Source organism: Pan troglodytes, chromosome 14 (assembly GCF_028858775.2).
Source record: "Pan troglodytes isolate AG18354 chromosome 14, NHGRI_mPanTro3-v2.0_pri, whole genome shotgun sequence".
Taxonomy (NCBI): domain Eukaryota; kingdom Metazoa; phylum Chordata; class Mammalia; order Primates; family Hominidae; genus Pan; species Pan troglodytes.
The window spans coordinates 44,721,247-44,741,580 of NC_072412.2; the positions used below are offsets into that span (position 1 = coordinate 44,721,247).

At 39.6% G+C, this 20,334-nt stretch overlaps 1 protein-coding gene across 7 annotated transcripts in view; it reads left to right on the top strand.

The window, feature by feature from the left end:
- The window catches only part of LCP1 (lymphocyte cytosolic protein 1), an 86,006-nt gene that overhangs the window by 6,038 nt on the left and 59,634 nt on the right, over positions 1-20,334 (top strand). The window contains exons 2-4 of one of the 7 annotated variants that reach the window (XM_054665285.2): positions 9,825-10,012; positions 11,721-11,812; positions 18,904-18,965. The gene's annotated coding sequence lies outside the window, so the exon portion shown is untranslated. The other 6 variants (XM_054665282.2, XM_054665287.2, XM_054665289.2 and 3 more) reach the window with 6 other exon arrangements.

Below are 20,334 nucleotides of genomic sequence, written 5' to 3' on the forward strand. Positions count from 1 at the left end.
GAGGCCACACAGCCATAGTCAGAGATAAGATTAAGATCTTGTCTTCTGAAACTAATAAAATGCTCTTTATATGATTTTATACTGTTTTGGGTATTTTAGATATAGGGTCTCACTCTGTCCCCAGGCTGGAGTGCAGTGGCATAGTCATAGCTCGCTGCAGCCTCGAACTCCCAGGCTCAGGCGATCCTCCCACCTCCGCCTCCTGAGTAGCTGGAATTACAAGCACCCATCACTGTGCCCAGCTCATTTTTAAATTTTTTTTGTAGAGCAGAGTCTCACAGTGTTGCCCAGGCTGGTCTCAAACTCCTGCTAAGGAGATCCTCCCACCTCAGCCTCCCAAAGCACTGGGATTACAGGCATGAGCCACCATGCCCGACCTTGTATGTTGTCTTTCGAGAAATGTTTATTCAAGTCCTTTGCCCATTTTTTAGTAAGATTATTTGTTTTCTTGTTCTTGAGTACTTTAAGTTGGATGTTAGCTCTTTATCCAGTATATGATTTGCAGATATTTTCTCCCAGTCCATGGGTTGTCTCTTCATTCTATTGTTTCCTTTGCAGTACAGAAAGAAAATAGCATCTTATTGTAATTAGTATTTGATTATTAATGAGTTTAAACTTTTTTTATATGTTTATTACTGAGTGTATTCTGTTGTAAATGGCTTATCCAGTCCCTTGTCCATTTTTACATGGTAGTATTTTTTCTTCCTCCAATGATTTTTTTTTTAATTTTAATTTTTTTTTTTTTTTGAGACAGGTGTTGCTCTGTTGCCCAGGCTGGAATGCGGTAGGATGATCATAGCTCACTGCAGCCTTGACCTCCTGGGCTTAAGCAATCTTCCCACCTCAGCCTTCTGAGTAGCTGGGACTACAGCGCATGCCACCACACCAGGCTAATTTTTAAAAAAGTTTTTGTGGACACGGGGTTTTGACATGTTGCCCAGGCTGGTCTCAAACTCCTGGGCTAGAGCGAGCTGCCTACCCCAGCCTCCCAAAGTGCTGGAATTACAGGCATGAGCCACCATGCCTGGCCCCTGTATGATTTTTAAGAGATCCCTAATGATTTTAAAGAGATACTATGGATACTCAGTATGCCCCGTTTGCCTACTGAAGCTGTGTAAGATGAAATATGAAGTGGTTACATATGTGAGCCCTAAAGTTAGATAGACCTGGTTTGAATATGACAGCACCATTTACCAGTTATATGACTTTGGTCAAGTTAACCCTTTAAGTCTTAATTTCCACATCTGTAAAATTGAGGCAATAATGGCACCTACCCCAAACAGAGTTGTGAAAATTAAATGAGAACATCCTGAAAATGCTTCAACACAGTTCCTGGATCACTGAAAATGTTCAATAAATGTCAACTACTATTTTTTCTCAATGATAATTCAAAAGTTGATTGTATAAAGGAAGTACCATACTCATTACTGTTACATATTACTGATTTGTTACATATAACTGATTTGTTGCTAAATCACTCTAAAATGGTTCTTGTGCTCTTTATATACATACACACATATACATACATATATATATAATGTAAACAAAGTCATTTTACATTCAAGCATGTATAGTTTGTTTAGTTAGTTAGGAATCAATGCTAGCATTTTCAGTCCATGTGACCAGTAGTGCTGATGTGGATGGCCTCTTGTCCACCCAAAATACAAAGGAATGCCAGATAAAATATGTAGCTGAGATGAACAGAAAAGGAAATCCCTGATGTTGGGAGAAGAAAAAGAACTTAATGTCAGCGAAGTGAGCTGGAGATGAAGTCCTGGTGGTCCACGGGGGGTCTGATTTTTAGGGGTGGGGAACTGGGATTGTCCTACCTACATGGGAAGTGGAGATGAACTCCCTAGTCTGCAGCAAGCAGAGAACTGAAATAAAACAGCCTGCATAAATCTGAGAGCCTCAAAATTGAGACCCTTTCTCTGAAACAGGGACTAGAGAATCCATTCTCTAGCCCACAGCATATCAAGGAAGCTGACCATAGGCTAGGCAAACAATATATTAATACTGGACAAAGTAGACTCTAATAGGCTTATTTTTTAAGGATACAAAGAAATGATTCATCACGGTGATGTGTCAGCATATGACTGTCTGCATTTAACCGCATAACTTCTAAATACCAGAAACAACAATGGACAAAATGACAAGGAGCTATTGATAAATCTACCTCTAAAATGAGGACCTTTTTTTAAAAAAAAGCACATGTCTCTTAGAAAATAAAAGCTCAAGCAAGCAAAAGATTCCTAAGGATATGGGAGATTTCAATAAACCAAGTAATACACTTGATCTGATCTATATATAGATCCCTGTATCCAATAAATAAAGAACACACATTCCCCTTCAGTACACTTGAAATATTTACCAAGATGGGCCACAAAGGAAATCTTAAAAAATTCTAAAGGGGCGCTTAGTAGATATTCCAGTTTGACTAGAGAAGAAGTTGGGTAGGTCGGGCTAGGAATGTAAGTCTGAGAGGGTCTTAAATATTAGGATATTGACAGGCAGTGGAGAGCTACTGGAAGATTTAGGGCAGGAAAGCTACAGGATCTGCATTAAGAGATGAATCTGGAATTGAGGCCAAGTTATTCTCTTAATTTTCAAGGGCGAATGAGGAAAGATCCAGCTCTGACAGAATAATGAGTTGTGCAAAGTGAAGGCCAAATGACATCACCGGAGATAGCAGTAGTTCAAAGAAAGCAAAGCAGAGGAATTGAGCTGCTGCAAAATGCACCGTAGGTAACAGGGCAGTGAACGCAGACCACCCTGGGCCTCGGGGGTCAGCACCAGGTTCACAGGGCAAAGCATGAATTTAATTCCAGAAAGTCACTACTAACCTCATTAGAAATCTTAGTGTGATTTTCCTGTGTGTTTTGAACTTAATTTTAAGCTTATTTGGGATTTATAGTTATGATCTAACTGCACTAGCAGCTTACCCCAAGTTTGCTGTTTGCTTATGTAACAGAAATAGGTAAAGACAACTCTGGAAGTCTGGGATAGTTTTTTCATGTATGTATTCATGCTAGAGAAGTTCTAGTCTAGTTGATTCTCCTCACTCTACAGATATGGAAAATTAAGCACAGAAGGGTGACTAATCGTTAATTATAGTAATAAAAATGATTAAATATTAGTACTAGCACTTTTAGAACATATGCTGTGTGTTAGTCATTATACTAAGTACTCTCCATGCATTTCTTCATTTATGCCTTGCAACTAGGCTATGATGTAAGTGCTATTTACTTTTCCTGTCTGCTAATAAGGATACTGAGGCTTAGATAGATTAAGAAGACCATAAACCCAGGGACTAGATTTGGGACCCAGGCCTTTGTAACTCCACAGAATGAGCTCTTACCCACTTTGCTATCCCAGCTTGACTTGGACACACAAGTTGCCACCCAATCAAATTTAGATTCAAGATCTCTTGACTTGTGGTCTAGTGTATTTCCTGTCTCACCTCAGGCCTCTATTCTCTACATTTCTTTGAGAGTACACAGCTAAAGCCACAGAGTAGTTTTAGATCTTATTGTAAGAAAAATGCTTAGTTAGACTCATCTCCTATGTCAGAAGTTCAGAATAATTAATCATATTTCCGCTTTCTGGCTTTTCAGAGTTCCTGGGATGTTTTAATTAGACACTTGACATATTTTTAATTTTCTCTATCACTTGTAGCACACACCAGGTGTTCAGGTTTTGGTCCAGATATTGGTTCAATAAGGATTTATTGGATGCATTAATGAAAATCTAGAACCTCCAAATCTGGAACCTCCTTACTTATGGACATGTTAAATTTCAGAAGGCTATTTTCCAATACATTTGTGTATAAATCCTTAGTGACTAAAACAGATTAAGGAGTATTTCTTAGAGGTCCCCAGAAGCATTTCCACTAAAGATGGGTATAAAAGTTAGTCCTGTGAAACTTTAAAATCAGGTCTGTTTTCCGCCTTTGAGATCATATAAAATCTATCAGACATTCTTTCTATTAATATAATTGATTGTTTTGGTCTACAACAAAAATCTATTGAGGCAGTTAACCCTCCTCTTGAATGACATCTGCAACTGTTTTAGGTTACGCTTTAAGGTGCTCACTTGATAAACCACAATATTAAATCAACTCTCCACCTACTCAATACCTACACCAGTGGAACTGAACAGGGTGGGAGAAAGCCCACTTGGAATGCCCTTATTTTAAATTCATAATCACCTACTTTTTTTTTTTTTTTTTTGAGATGGAGTCTCGCTCTGTCACCCAGCCTGGAGTACAGTGGCACGATCTCGGCTCACTGCAAGCTTCGCCTCCCGGGTTCAAGCGATTCTCCTGCCTCAGCCTCCTGAGTAGCTGGGATTACAGGTGCCCGCCATGACGCCCAGCTAATTTTTGTATTTTTAGTAGAGACAGGGTTTCACCATATTAGGCTGGTCTCGAACTCCTGACCTCAGGCGATCCACTCACCTTGGCCTCCCAAAGTGCTGGGATTACAGGCGTGAGCCACCGTGCCCCGCCAGTCAACTACTTTTTAATTACAAAGGGAAAAATAGTAACTTTACAGTGGGGGGGCCCCTGCAGACATCTTGTACCCCACAGTATGATGTGCTGAGAAAGAACAACATCACTAATGTGTTACTCTTGCCAAAAATACATACCTGAATTAAATTGTGAGGAAACAGACAAGCCCACACTGAGGGACAGTCTATGATGGACTTTTTCGAAAGTGTCACGATGATGAAAGACAGATTGAAGAACTGTCCCCGATTAATGGAGGCTAAGGTGACATCACAACTAAATGGAATGTGAGATCTGGATTGGATCCTAGTCCAGAAAAAGGATACTAATAGGATAATCTATCAAAGTTGAAAAAGGTCTGTAGTTTAGTTAATAATGGTGGATCAATGATAATTTCCCAATATTGATAATTATACTATGGTACTGTATTAATGTTAAGATGCTAATATTTGGGAAAGTTGAGTGAAGGGTATATGGGAATTCTTTTAACTATTTTTCCACCTTTTTTATAATTCTGAAATTATTTCATAATTAAAAGTTAATTAAAAGAAAAATATTTTTAAACTGATCATCACTAGCCTTGAATATTACTCAGCCATTATACCATCTTCCCCAAAGCATTCATTCTTCCAAACTCCTAAACAATATTTCAGACACTCTCCTTTCACTACAGCCCTTGTGTAGCTCCTTCCCCAGCCTCATTCATTGTGAAAATAGGGGCAATTAGAAGAATTTCCCCAGGTGCACCTCCCAGCACCTGCGACCCTTTACTGTGCTTTCTCTCCTGCCCTTGTGGATAAGCTGTCTCTGCAGCTAGCCAGGGTCAAGTCCTCCACTTGTTTAGTAGATCTTATCCTCTCATCTATTCAAGAAAATTGCTCCCGCAAGTCTCTCTCTCTCTTTCTCTCTCTCTCTCTCTCTCTCTCTCTCTCCATCTCTCTTTCTCCATCCCCACCCCAACCCTTTCTCTCTGCTGCTGGGTAATTCCCGGAATCATAGAAATATGCTACTATTTCTTTCTTCTTAAAAAAGAAAAACAAGTCTTGAGCCCACTTCCCCTTTCAGCCAGCTTCAACATTTCTCTTCTTCCTTTTACAATAAATCTTCTGAAATTGTTTACAATTACTGTGTCCAATTTCTCCCCTCTCATTCTTTTGGGAAACCGTTCCAGTGGGACTGTAGCTTCACTCTTCCATCAAACTATCTTCACATGATTCCTAGTGGCCTCCATGTTTGCGCCTTCTGTGGTCAGTTGGTTCTCCATCCTCTTACATGGCCTATCAGCAGCTCTTCAGAGCGGCTCCCTCTCCTCCCCTACAGATCAGTCTTCATTAGGCCTCTAAGTCATCACAATCACCTGATTTATCTCCTGCCTCTCTGAAAACTTCTTCTTAGTATCCTTTGGTGGTTCCTCTTTAATTTCCTAACCTCTTATGTTGGAATGCCCCAGAATTTGGAGTTTATCTCTTCTTTTTTTTTTATTTCCATAGCTTTAGAGGTACAAATGGGTTTTGGTTACATGAATGAATTGTATAGTGGTAAAGCCTGAAATGTTAGTGCACCTGTCACCCTAGTAGTTTACACTGTACCCAATATGTAGTTTTATTATCCCTTACCCTGCTACCACCCTCCCTTCTCCTTCATATTTACTCCATAGGTGATCTCAACCAATCTCACAGCTTTATTATTTATTTTTATTTTTTGAGACGGAGTCTTGCTTTGTCATCCAGGCTGGAGTGCGGTGGTGTGACCTCGACTCACTGCAACCTCCGCCTCCCAGGTTCAAGCAATTCTCCTGCCCCAGCCTCCCAAGTAGCTGGGATTACAGGCATGGGCTACCAAGCCTGGCTAATTTTTGTATTTTTAGTAGAGATAGAGTTTCACCATGTTGGCCTGGCTGGTCTCAAGCTCCTGACTTCAGGTGGTCCACCCACCTTAGCCTCCCGAAGTGCTGAGATTATAGGTGTGAGCCACTGCACTCAGCCCTCACAGCTTTAAATACCACTGATATGCTGATGACTTCAATTTAGTATCTACAGTGAGACCTGCAGACACCTATATCCAACTGTCTACTCAGATCTCCTGATTGGATCCCTAATAGGATGAACAGGTCTAAAATTGAGCTTCTGCAATTCTCCATCCCCAGGCCTGATTTTCATCCCGTCTTCTCCATGTCAGTTAATGGCAACTCCATCCTTCTAGCAGTTCAGGCCAAAGGCCTGATTCATACTTACCTCTTCACTTTCTCATGTGCCACAAAGAATCTGTCAGCAAATCCTATCAGCTCTACTGTCACAATGTACACAGAATCTGACAACTTTTTTCTCCTCTGCTAAGAGTTTGGTCCAAGCCACATCATCTCTCACCTAGATTATTGCAACAGCCTCCCAATTTGTCTCACTGCGTCTGACATTGCCCTTCTTTGGTTTAATCATGACACAGCAGTTAGAAAGATCTTTTTAAAAATGTGTATCAGATCTTGTAACTCTGTTGATGAGACCACCCTCCCTGCAATAGCTTCTTGCCTCCTCTGCTGTAAAAGGCAACGCCCTGTGTGATCAGGCCTCTCTGACCTCATCTGCTACTACTCTACCCCTCTTTTGCCTCTTCGCATTGGCCTTGAAAATGAAACACACACTCTTCCCTCGGGGCCTTTGCGCTTATTCCTTCTGCCTGGAATTCTCTTACCCCTGATATCTTCAGGGCTTGTTCCACTTGCACTCCCTCACTGTCTGCCCTTACCTCCCTCATGTTTTTGTTCAAATGTCACTTTCTCAGAAAGGCCTTTCCTGGTAACGTCATTAAGAATTTCAATTCCACACCACCCTCAACCCTGAATGCATACACACACATAGACTTAGATTCCCCTTCTGCGCTTTAATTTTTTTCTCCCTAAGACTTATTACTATCTAATATGTACTTAGTTATCTTAAATATCGTCTGTCTCTCTCAACTGGAATGTCAATTCCATAAGGTTAGGAACTAATGTCTTATTTATGCATTTGTATTTCCAGTGCCTCTAAAAGTACCTGAGATAAAGTAAGTACTCAAGTATTTGTTGAACAAATGAATGAATGGATGAATGAATCTGCACTGGAACCCCAATACAAATTTTGGTGAAGCAGGCATTGAACCAATGGAATCATCCAGGCCTTGCGACAACTTTTAGCAGCAATTCACCATGATACGTTATTCAAAATTCCTAGACTTCTTCTAAATTAACATTAGCCATCCAATATTTACCACACCAAAGATTTCTTCCTAGTTCCTAGCTAATGATGATGATTGCATAGATCAAGCCCATTTCAACATTTTGCATGATTTATTATCAGTCTCTCAGTGTTATTGTTACTGCTCAACCATTCACTCCATATGCACCAGTAATACTCATTTCATCACCATTTTTATGTGTTTAAAAGATCTCTGTTTTAAACACATAATTATAATTGTATGCCCCTTCTTTATGTTCTTTCAGCATTCTTAAGTCTTTTGCACTCTTTGTAAATGCTGAAGTTATGTTTCTAACCCTGCAGTGACTTCCATGTTTCTGTACAAACATTGCAAACTTGCCACAGACCAGAAGTTGTAAATTAGTGATGTCTAGATGAGTCAGTTACAGATTAGCCAACATGATATTTAATTGAAAAAATGTTGCCAGTATATTAAAAATCAGACAACTTTTTATGTAAAAATCCAGATTTCTGGTTTCTCTTAAACAAGCCTACATTCTTTCTGCTGCTACCTTTAGATAAGACTTACATTTTCCCGTGTGTGGCAATCCCTGTGACATCTGTGCAACCGGTTTCACTTCATTGAGTTACCTGCCTGACCCCTGTAGATATTTGACATTGATTCAAACCACAGTCAGGGAAATGACTGAGAGACTTAAGCAACCCTGTGTGCTCACCAATGGCACCTACTGGGACAGGCAGAGTTATCCACTTATTCGGAAGCACTGCTTTCTATCTCCGGACAATTATAAAATTAAAGTTTCTAAGTTCAGTAGGTTTGCTAAATCTACCAAAAGCAGTTTTGGAAAGTCCCTGTTTTATTCATTCTGGTACTTTTTTTTAAATTAAAAAATGTATTTTGTTTCTCTTCCCTCATCCTTCCTTTCCCTTGATTTAGACAGGAAAGAGCAATGAGAGGGGAGATGTGGTGAGAGGATCCCTTTCCCTCCTATGGTCTCATTCCTTTGACTGGAGTTCATAAGGGAGTAGGCGGCCTTCAAATGTCTGAAACCCTCTGCTGTGTAGACTACTGACACAGCCCTGTAGAGTGGTCGTGGGAGCCCCTCAATCAGTTGGGTTAAAATGTGTGGCCACTTGCACTTATATTTATCACCTTTTGTGGTTACCTCATAATTCGTCTAAAGGAAGACCTCCCTCTGCTGATTAACAGGCACCCTGCCTTCATCTATAAAAAGTACATAGCCAAAGGACAATAGGAAAGACAAGTAGAAATAGTTAAATGTCACTGAGGTTCAATCCTGATAACTTAGTATAGGAAAGAGGTAGGATGCAGATTGTCAAAGGCTAGACTATGAATTCCACAAGAGCAGAGAGTATGTCTGCCTGCTGCGCCACTCTGTTGTCAAAGTTTGGCTGAGTGAGTAGCTTGTGAAAAGTAGGATGAATGAGGAAAGGAATGAATGAATTTAGAGGCTGTAGTCATTGCAGGCAGAAGCAAGTTCTCAGATTTGCTGGACATTTCCAGAATTTGGATGATAGAAGCAGATCTTACACACTGGTAAATTGGAAATGAGTTATTGATATTCAAGGGACTTTAGCCATGATTTTCTTGCTGTGAATATTATTTTTCTTAAAATAAACATAATGTATAGTGCTCGTACCTCCTCCTTTATTGATACTTATCTTTTATTGGGCACAGAAAAACAGGAATAAAAGGTAGTCCTTTATTATTGAAATACATTCCATTAAGGTGCACACCAAAGATTGATTAAATGGGCCTTTCTTCTTTTTTCCCCTCTTAATTTTAGATGTCAGTTTTTAAACTTCTTCTCATTTGCATCCAATGCGTCCTCCTAGACAGTTAACTCTTTCCTACAGTTGTAGTCATCTCCATGCTAATGAGGCTCCAATCTATATCTTCTGCCCTGACCTAGCACTAAGCTCTGGATACATACCTTGCATTATCCACAGGCCAGCTCTCCTGAGCTTCTTCAGTGTTGCCTCAACCTCATTGTAATCCATTGGATTTCATCTTTATCTTCCCTAAATGCCACAGTTCTGTCCAGGGCATCACCACTCTCTAAATTCTTTAGATGATGTCTTTGTCCATTTGTGTTGCTATAAAGGAATACCTGAGGCTGGGCAATTTATGAAGAAACAGACACATTTGGCTCATGGTTCAGCAGGCTGTACAAGAAGCATGGTGCCAGCATCTGCTTGTGGTGAGGGTCCAGGCTGCTTTCACTCATGGCGGAAGGCAAAGGGGAGCTGGTGTGCAGAGATCACACAGCAACAGCAGAAGCAAGAGAGAGGGGTAAGGTGCCAGACTCTATTTAACAACCAGTTATTATGGGAACCAACAGCGAGGACTCACTCACTCACTTGCTCAGTAGTACCAAGCCATTCATGAGGGATCCACCCCCATGACCTAGACACCTCCCACCTCACATTAAGCTTTACCTTCCACATTGGAGATCAAATTTCAATATGAGCTTAAGGGGACAAACATCCAAGCATCCAATAGCAGGTAATTAACCTCAAAATTATCCTTGACTTGTCCTTCTCATTTACCCTCAATAGCCTCTGAAATATCTCTTATGTTTGCCTCTTGCTCCCCATGCCCCTTGCTACCATCCCAGGCCTAGCGGTCATTGCCTCATACCTTGTCCACAGCCATGGTTTCCTAACCCTTCTTGTTTCCAGCCATGTCCCCTCCATTCCATTTTTCTGCCACCAAACTAAACTAAAATGGCTAATTTCATAGTTTCACTCTCTGCTGATCAAATTTCCTGATTCTTTTTACCTATGTTTGTTTTGTGTCATCTTCAACATTTTCTTATACACAGTAAATACTTGCTTAATAAAAAGTACTAAGAGTGATTGAAATAAGGAAGTTCGGTCATGTGAATTCATTGGAGCTATGTTGACTATCCTTTGGCCTAGTTTATTGAAAATTAGCAGCTGATTCATATCTCTATTTAAGGAATGGAGAACTTTGCCAGAAATATTTTTATATTGCAGCTGCAAATAAGATAGAGTTTTCATCTGGACCTCAATTTCCTTACCTTACAATAGAGAAAAATGCCACCTATGGATATCCTAGATTTGCTGGAAGTATTACATGTGATGGATTAAGGCACCCAGCATGGGATATCCCACAGATGCAAAATGAATCCTACTTGAGTCTTAGTACAAAAAGATTGAATGAATGAATTTGATGGCAAAATGAAATGATGAATCATTTTATATAAATCACAATTTATAAAATTCAGATTCAACTAAAATTTGGCACTAATTATGACCTCTGTGTTAGGTATGTTAACACATACATCATCTTCTCATGTATTCTTAGAAGTAACCCTGTGATACAGGTGGTCTTTTTTTCAATGTACAGACAAGTTTAGCTGAGAAAAGGGAAAATGCCTTACTCCAGGATTGTTGGTATATACTGGAATTAGGGTTTGTCTCTAAGATTTATGATTCCATATCTTTTTGTTTTACATTTTTCTTTTCTTTCTTTTTTTTTTTTTTTTTAAGATGGAGTCTTGCTCTGTCACCCAGGCTGGAGTATAGTGGCACTATCTAAGCTCACTGCAACCTCTGCCTCCAGGTTCAAGCGATTCTCCTGCCTCAACCTCCTGAGTAGCTGGGACAACAGATGTGCGCCACCATGTCCCGCTAATTTTTGTGTTTTCAGTAGACACAGGGTTTCACCATGTTGGCCAGGCTGGTCTTGAACTGCTGACCTCAAGTGATCCTCCCGCCTCAGCCTCCCAAAATGTTGGGATTACACGAGTGAGCCACCACATCTGGCCTCTTTTGCTTTTTCTACGTATCATGCTCTCAAATATTTTTCTTACCAGTTTTTTTCGTGTTTTTTTTCACCTTTTAACATGAGCATTGTTAAAATGCTCACGACTTAACGTTTTTACTCTCCCATTGAATTACTTAGTTCACACTCTTTTTCTTTTATTTTCTGTATGCTTATTTTAAAACCTTTGTTCCTATATTTGTATTCTCAGTGGTTCAAAGAGTCTCAAACATTGTCTCAGCAGCAGCATCCTATCTTACAAAAGTTGAGGAAATACTGTATTTCCAGCTTAGGAAACTGAAGGTAAGTAGCACAATCAATTTCAACTGGCATCTGTTTCAATGACTCTGTAAATGCAAATGGGTTGTAAAATGTCAGTAAATATCTAGGGAGTTGTTATAAGCTACAGGTAAGTGAATTTTCTACTTTTGAAATGGTTGTAGCCTGCATCATTTGCTGAGTTCCACTTTTTAATACATAGGAATACTGCAGAGACAACATTTTTATGTGTTTGACATTTTATGAAAAAAAAATTGCAAGTCATGAACAGCCCTCTTTCTTTCTTAATCTACCTGAAAATAATAACTATAATTAACTTTTGTTACATTGTTATCAGAAAGGGATAGTCAAATTAGCATTAAACAGATGTAAAGTCAACCTTCATATGGCAGCTGTGTATATAAATTCTCTGGAAGACCTATCGTGCTTAGAGAATGAATTTTAGATATATATTTATTTTATTTTATTTTATTTTATTTTATTTTTTTTGAGACAGGGTCTCGTTCTTTCGCCCAGGCCGGACTGCAGTGGCGCTATCTCGGCTCACTGCAAGCTCCGCCTTCTGGGTTCACGCCATTCTCCTGCCTCAACCTTCCGAGTAGCTGGGACCACAGGCACCCGCCACCGTGTCCAGCTAATTTTTTGTATTTTTAGTAGAGACGGGGTTTCACCGTGTTAGCCAGGATGGTCTCGATCTCCTGACCTCGTGATCCGCCGGCCTCGGCCTCCCAAAGTGCTGGGATTACAAGCGTGAGCCACAGTGCCTGGCCGAATTTTAGATATATATTTAAAATGTCTAATTACTTTAGCTCTTTGGTTTAATGTTAAAACGCCATATTGTTTATAGAATCAGCTTGCTTTCTCAACTAATGAAATATGCATTGAAATTGCTCTATGTGCAACGCACCATGTTAGGTGCTGTGGAAGGGTGCAATTCCTGTACTCCAGAAGCTGACATTTCAGTTAGGAGACGTATATAGCATCCCGCTCTGTTCATATATGCTGGCCCCCCTCTGTTCAAAATGGCCTTCATCACTTTTCTCCCTCCTTTATCTGGCCAGCTTCTATATATTTCTCAAGGCCCAGCTATACATCATTTTCGTTTTTAACTGACAAATAAAAGAATACATATTTATGGTATACAGTGTGATGTTTTAATGTATGTATACATTGCGGAATAATTAAACTAAGCTAATTAACTTACCTATCCCCTCATATACTTTTTTTTTTCCCGTGAGAATATTTAAAATCTCCCTTAGCAATTTTCAAGGATATGGTACATTAACTGTAGTTACCCTTTTGTACAATAGGTCTCTAGGAGTTATTCCTCCTGTCTAACTGAAATTTTGTACTCTATGACCAACATCTGCCCAGTTTTCTTACCCTCCCCCCATTGCTCAACTACTCCCTGCTTCTATAAGTCAACTTTTTAAGATTTCACATAAAAGTGAGATTAGGCAGTATTTGTCTTTCTGTGCCAGGCTTATTTTACTTAGCATAATGTCCCCCTGATTAATCTATGATGTCACACATGACAAAATTTCCTTCTCTTTTAAAGCTGAATAGTATTCCATTGTGTATAGAGACCACATTTTCTTTATTCATTCATGTGATGCTGGATACTTAGATTGATGTCACATCTTGGCTGTCGTGAATAATGCTGCAGTGAACATGGGAGTGCAGATATCTGTTCTGAGTGCATTTCCTTTGGGTATATGCCTCTGCCATGCCTGGCACATTTCTCATTAAGCCTTTGAGATTTTTGCACTCCCTCTCGCTGCCTGTCTCTGTACTCCCCATGTCTATAAATCTGAATCACTCTCCTAGAACCAAGAACAGAACCAACTACATAATTTGTGGCCCCCAGTGCAAAATAAAAATGTGGAGTCCTTTGTTTAAAAATTAAGAATTTTTAGACAGTGACAGCAGAGCATTAAACCAAGTGTGAAGTCCTTCTGGGCACAGGCCTGTGTGAGACTGCACAGGCGGCTGGATTATATGGTAGTTCTACTTTTAATTTTTTGAGGAACCTCCATATTCTCCAGAATGGCTATACTAATTTGCACTGAATCCCTACCAACAGTGTACAAGGTTTCCCTTTTTCTCCATATCCTTGCCAATGCTTACCTTCTATCTTTTTGATAATAGCCATCCTAACAGGGGTGAGGTGGTATCTCATTGTGATTAAAGCTATACTTCTTCTAAGTTGCCTTCCTAACTGGCACCTTACTGTCATTTTGCTTTTGGTACCATATGCATCTTTCTATCAGAGTTTATCACAAGGTATTATAATTATGTTTGGCAACCTCCCTGATTGCAAACTTCCCAAATTTATATGACTGAGTCTTTTAGGTTTGTTTTCTGAGTACCTGGTACATGGTATGATCCTAATAAGAGCTTGATGAATGAATAAAAATGCAAAAAACACATAGAGATATATAGTCATAAAGATTAGTTGACAAATGTGGCATGCAATAAGTATCAAGAATGTCTTATAAAAAGTACTATAGGCTTTAGCGGGAGAGGAAAGGATAGATTGGTGGTCACGGGAAGATTCTTGGTCAGGCTAGCCTCCTAGCCTGTGCCCAGAAGGGCTTCACACTTGGTTTAATGCTCTGCTGTCACTGTCTAAAAATTCCTAATTTTTGAACAAAGGACTCCACATTTTTATTTTGCACAGGGGGCCACAAATTATGTAGTTAGTTCTGTTCTTGGTTCTAGGAGAGTGATTCAGATTTATAGACAAGGGGAGTGGAGAGACAGGTAGGGAGAGTGAGCACAAAAATCTCACAGGCATAATGAGAAATGTGTGAGGCTTCCAGAGGGTCAAGGACAGGCCAGCCTGAAGACACTAGAGGGCTTACATTGTTGCTCTGAGGCTTGGAAGATGGATTGAGGCAAAGTTTGGACATTTTTCTAGCAGCAATGAATAACTTCAGATGCACAGGGAGCAGGAGAATGAAGGGAGAGAACTGTAGCCTTATGAAGAGTCATGTGGTGCTGCTATGCAGGATGGAGAGAGGAGCAGTAAGGCAAAAAACAGGGAAATCAGGAAGCTAATCCAAATGTGATAATAAGGCAAAAGTGGCAAAGAAAGAACAAAACCGAGAAATACTATGAGGGAAAAATAAATGAAACTTTGACCACATGTGGGAATTGCAAAAAAAAAAAAAAAAAAGTAGGACTCAAGGAGTACTCTGGACCATCCTGGGGGTGTAGTCCACTCTTGGCAGAATGAAGGAAGAGATGGGCTAGGGGCAGCTTTTTGTCAAATGAATGATGAGTTCAGTTTTAGACATTGGAGATTATTATTGGAATTTCAAAATAGACTTGTTTATTTTTCACTTAAATATGAATAACTGTTCATGGAGAAGAGAAATTGGAAAAGGAAAGGATTGTTAACAATGTCAAATATTGCATAAAAACAAGGACATTGAAGACTGAGTAGAGTCCAGTTTCAGAAAAGTGATGAGAACAGCAGCCCAATAGAGAGTCTATGGAAATGAACAAAGGTAGCATTTCTTAAATTCATAATCCTCTTGTCCAAACCACTCCTCCTGAATTCCTCATCTCATTGAATGTTACTACTCTCTACCACCCAGTTTCCCATGCTCCTTCCATTATATTCAATCTCTCTCTTCCTCTATAGTCAGTCTTTTCTTCTCCTTTCTCCCTATCAACTGTCTCTGGAATTCACCCACATATCATTATCCCACTGCCACCATCATCACCTTATGCCCTGCCAAGGCAAAGGCCTCTGGGATGGTCCAGTCTTTATTCTCCCCACTCTTCTTATAGTCCTTGCCATCTTATTCTTCTCACTGGAGCTAGGGGGATTTTTCTAAAACTCAAGTATAATTGTGTCACTTTCCACTTATGACTCTGTTAGGAATTGTGCCCTACCAAAAATATTGAAGTGCTAAATCCAAATGCCTATGAATGTGGCCTTATTTAGAAATAGGGTCTTTGCAGACAATCAAGTTAAGATGAGCTCATTAGGATGGGCCCTGATCCAATATGACTGTCATCTTTTTTAAAAAGGGGAAATTTAGACGCAAATGTGTAGATAAAAGCAGAAATTGGGGTGATGCCTTTATAAGCCAAGGATGACAAATGTTGCCAGCAAACCCACCAGAAGCTGGGAGAGACACATGGAACAAATTATCTCTCACAACTCTCAGAAGGAACCAGTCCTACAACACTGTAGTTCCATATTTTTAACTTCAGAACTGTGAGACAATTCATTTTCGTTATTTTAAACCACTCAGTTTTTGGTACTTTGTTAAAACAGCCCTAGAAAGTAAATATGGATCCTAAAATGGCTCCCCATTGCTTGCAGGGTATGGTGGTTAATTTTTTATGTGTCAACTTGACTGGGCCATGGAGTGCCCAGATACTTGGTCAAACATTATTCTGGGTGTTTTGGTGACAGTGTTTTTGGGTGATGTTAACATTTAACTTGGTAGACTGAGTTAAGCAAATGGCCCTCCCTAAGGGAGTGGCCCTCATCCAATCAGCTGAAGGCCTGAATAGAGCAAAAAGGTTGACCATCCCTTGAGTAAGAGAGAATTCTTCCTGACTGACTGCCTTTGAGCTGAGACTGGCTTTTTTCTCCCTTTAGACTCAAACTGAAACGCTGGCTCTTCCTGGGTCTCAGGCCTGCCAGCCTTCAGGCTAGAACTACACCACTGGCTCTCCTGGGTCTCCAGCTTGCTGAATTGTCATGAAGATCTTGGGACTTGTCAGCCTCCCTAATCACATGAAGCAATTCCTTGTAATAAATCTCTTTATACATACACATACATGCATACATAAATACATACACACACACACATACACACACATCCTATTGTTCTGTTTCACTGGAAAACTGATTAATACACAGGGTAAAGCCCAAACTCCTTAACACAGTTAAAAGATCCACTATGACTTGGTCTCTGCAAAATCCTCCAGTTTTTCTCTTTCTCTGCACTTTCCCCTAGCTTCGCTCTCTTGACTGCAGTAGCATCCAGCTTTGGTCATATTTTTGACATACCTTTATTTCTCCCACCTGATCTTTCACACATGCCATTCCTTTATGCTTATAGTACATTTCCACCTTTCCTTTCCATGTCATTCTTCATTAATTTATTCAACAAACATTTCTGAAATGTTGGATACGGTGTTTAGAAGTTAATAAAGCAAACACGGCACTTGGCCTCATGGAATTCCTAGTAGGAGACACCAATATCAAATGAGGCAATAAGTATACCAGAGATGTCAGCAGTATGTTGGAGACCATGAAATAGGTGATAACACTAGCCTTAACACATATGGAAAAGCTGAATTCTAACCCTATAATGAGAGACGCCAAAGAGAAGTAATTCAGATCCCACCATGGACACTCAGCAAAGCTCAGAACTCCGAGGCACCAGATACCTTTGGAGGCAGAGTGCAAGAGGGACTTGAAAAATAGGAAGATTAGTAGAAAGTTTATATAAGGAGCAGTAAGACATTCCCCACCTTATCCCCACCCACATGTTGCTATATAAAATAAAAAAAGAAACATTCAGAAAAAAAGAGTTTTTAGCTATTGCTATGGTTTGAATGTCCCCTCCAAAACTCATGTTGAAATTTAATTGCCAATGTGATAGTATTAAGAGATGAGGCCTTTAAGGGGTGATTGGCCATCAGGGCACTGCCCCATGTGGAATTGATGCCATTATAAGAAAGCAAGTTTATCCCAGTCTTGCTTTCTTGCCTTCTTGCCTTCTGCCACGGGATGAGGCAGCAAGAAGACCCTCGTAAGATGCTGGCACCTTATATTGGACTTCCCAGCCTCCAGAACTGTGAGCCAATGAATTTCTGTTTATTATAAGTTACCCAGTCTGAGATATTTTGTTATAACAGCACAAAACAGACTACGAGAGAAATTTTGAGGTGAAAGCAGAAATAAAATGTTCAATGGAAGTTTTGAAGAAAATGTAGAAAAATTCTCTCTGACAGTAGAATAGGAAGGCTAAGAGGCAGGAAATGGGAGGAAAAAAAGAAAATTAGAAGATTAATCCAAGAGGCATAACATGCAAATAAATGTAATCCCAGGGAAATAGGGCATAGGAAACAGAGGAAAGGAAATGAGAGATGGAGAGAGAAAATATTTCCCAGAACTGAGAGACTTGAATTTCCCAATTAGAAAAGACCACTGAGTAACTTGCACAGTAGATGAAAACAGACTTACACTAGGACAAATCACTAACAATTTTCAGAACACCTGGCATTAAAAAAAATTCTAAAAATTTTCAGAGAGAAACCAAAAATGATGTGAGAGGGACCATAAGTCAGAATGATATCAGATGTCTCAGCAGCAGCCTTGGAACCTAGAACACACAGGAACAATCCCTTCCAAATTCTGAGAAAATGATTTCCAGTGTGGATTTCAAAGAATGGAGATCGTTTTCAGCTATAAAATGTCTCAAGAAATTTACGTTCCATAGAACGTTTCTCAAGAATCTGCTAGAGGATATGCTCATTAAAACAAGGAAGTAGACAAAGAAAGTGGATGGCATGTGGTCCAGAAATAGGAGATTCAGCCTAGATGGAGAATAAATGGGTCCCCAGAGTGATGAGGTAGGGAAGCTTCTAGAAGGCAGCTGGGCAGCAGGACCGAACAGAGGAAGGGCCTCTCCAAGGGGGAAACAAGGAATGGATTCATTTCTTGATGTTTTAAATTGAATTTTAGCTCTGTTGGAGAGTTTATACAGAATTAGTAATAAGTACGTATAAACCTAGCATATCAAAAAAAGATACAAAAACATAATGCAAAATATTCCTAACTCAGTTATGAATATTTTGAGTTACTGTAAAAGCTGAGTATTGATTTAAATAAAAGGGTATTATAAACTGTTCTGGAGGATGATGGGAAGGTTAACATGTATATGTTGGACTGGGGGATGTGAGAGGGTCAAATATTTCTCTCTCAAGTAGGAAGGAAAAAATATATGAACATATATATACATATACATAAATATATGTATGTATCTGAACCCAATCAAGATACACCATAAGCATAACATCTAGAAATATGTAATAAAATAACAGAAGAATTAGCTAAAACTGTTCAAAATACTTGGTTCTAGGGAATGGGAATCAGAGGTGAAGGAGTGTGTCGGGAGACTGGTGTTTCATGAGAAGCCTTGAGGTAATATTTGACTTCTAAAACCAAATACATATGTTACTTTGATTAATAAATTAAGAAAACATATGTCCACACGCACAAAATGTACACAAATGTTAATTGCAGCATTTTTATAATATCAAATAGTAGACAGCATCCAAATATCCATCAGCTGATGAGTAAATAAAATGTGATATAGTCATACAGTGAAATAGCATTCTTCTATAAAAAGGAGTGAAGGTCAGGTGCAGTGGCTCATGTCTGTAATCCCAGCACTTTGGGAGGCCGAGGCAAGAGGATCACCTGAGCCCAGGAATTCGAGACCGGCCTGGCCAACATGACAAGACCCTGTCTCTATAGAAAAAAAAAAATTTAAATATCCAGGTGTGATGGTGCGTGCCTGTAGACCCAGCTACTCAGGAAGCTGAGGCGGGAGGATGGCTTGAGCCTAGGAGTTCAAGGCCTCAGCAAGCTATAATCGCACCACTGCACTTCAGCCTGGGCGGCAGAGTGAGCCCCTATCTCAAAATAAATGAATAAATAATAAAATGAAGTAGTGACATGTTACAACATGGATGGACCTTGAAAACATGCTAAGTGAAAGAAGCTCGTCACAAAAGAACATGTATTGTGTAATTCCCTTTATATGAAATGTCCAGAATAGGCAAATTTATAGAGAGAGAAAATAAACTAGTGGTTGGCTGTGGCTGGGAATTTGGGAGATGGGGGTGAATGGGGAGGAATCTCTAACAGGTACAGTTTCTTTTGGGGATGATGAAAATGTTCTGGAATTATATAGTGTAATTGTTGCACAACTCTGTTAAAATACAACAAACCACTGAATTGTATACTTTTTAAAGGTGAATTTTATGGTATGTAAATCATATTGCAATGAAGCCATTATTTTAAAAATTAAAGAAAAAATTAATAATCAGACCTAATTCATAGAGTTGTGAGGAATAAATGAAATCATGTATGTTGGGGTCTAGTCCAGAGCCTGATGTAAATATTAAAAGATTAGTTAACACGTACATAGGATATACTATGTGCCAGGCACTCTTCTAAGTTCTTTACATATATCAATTCACTTAACCCTTGCAACAACTGGCTAAAATAGACACTGTTCTTACCCCCATTTTATAGACGAGGAAACTGAGGCCAGTGCAAGTAACTAATTTGCCCAAGATCACACAGCTAGTACAACAGTAGAGCTGGAACTTGACCCCAGCCAGCTGGCCCAGCATCTTTACTCTTCACCACTTTGATGCTCCCTCTCTCTGCCTCCCAGGTCCCATGTCTGGGTTAGTGCTGTGTGCTCCTAGGGATGCTGCTTTTCATCTGTTGTGCTTCCAAGTAGATAACTCTTCACTTGCCTTTTTTCCTTGTCTGTGTC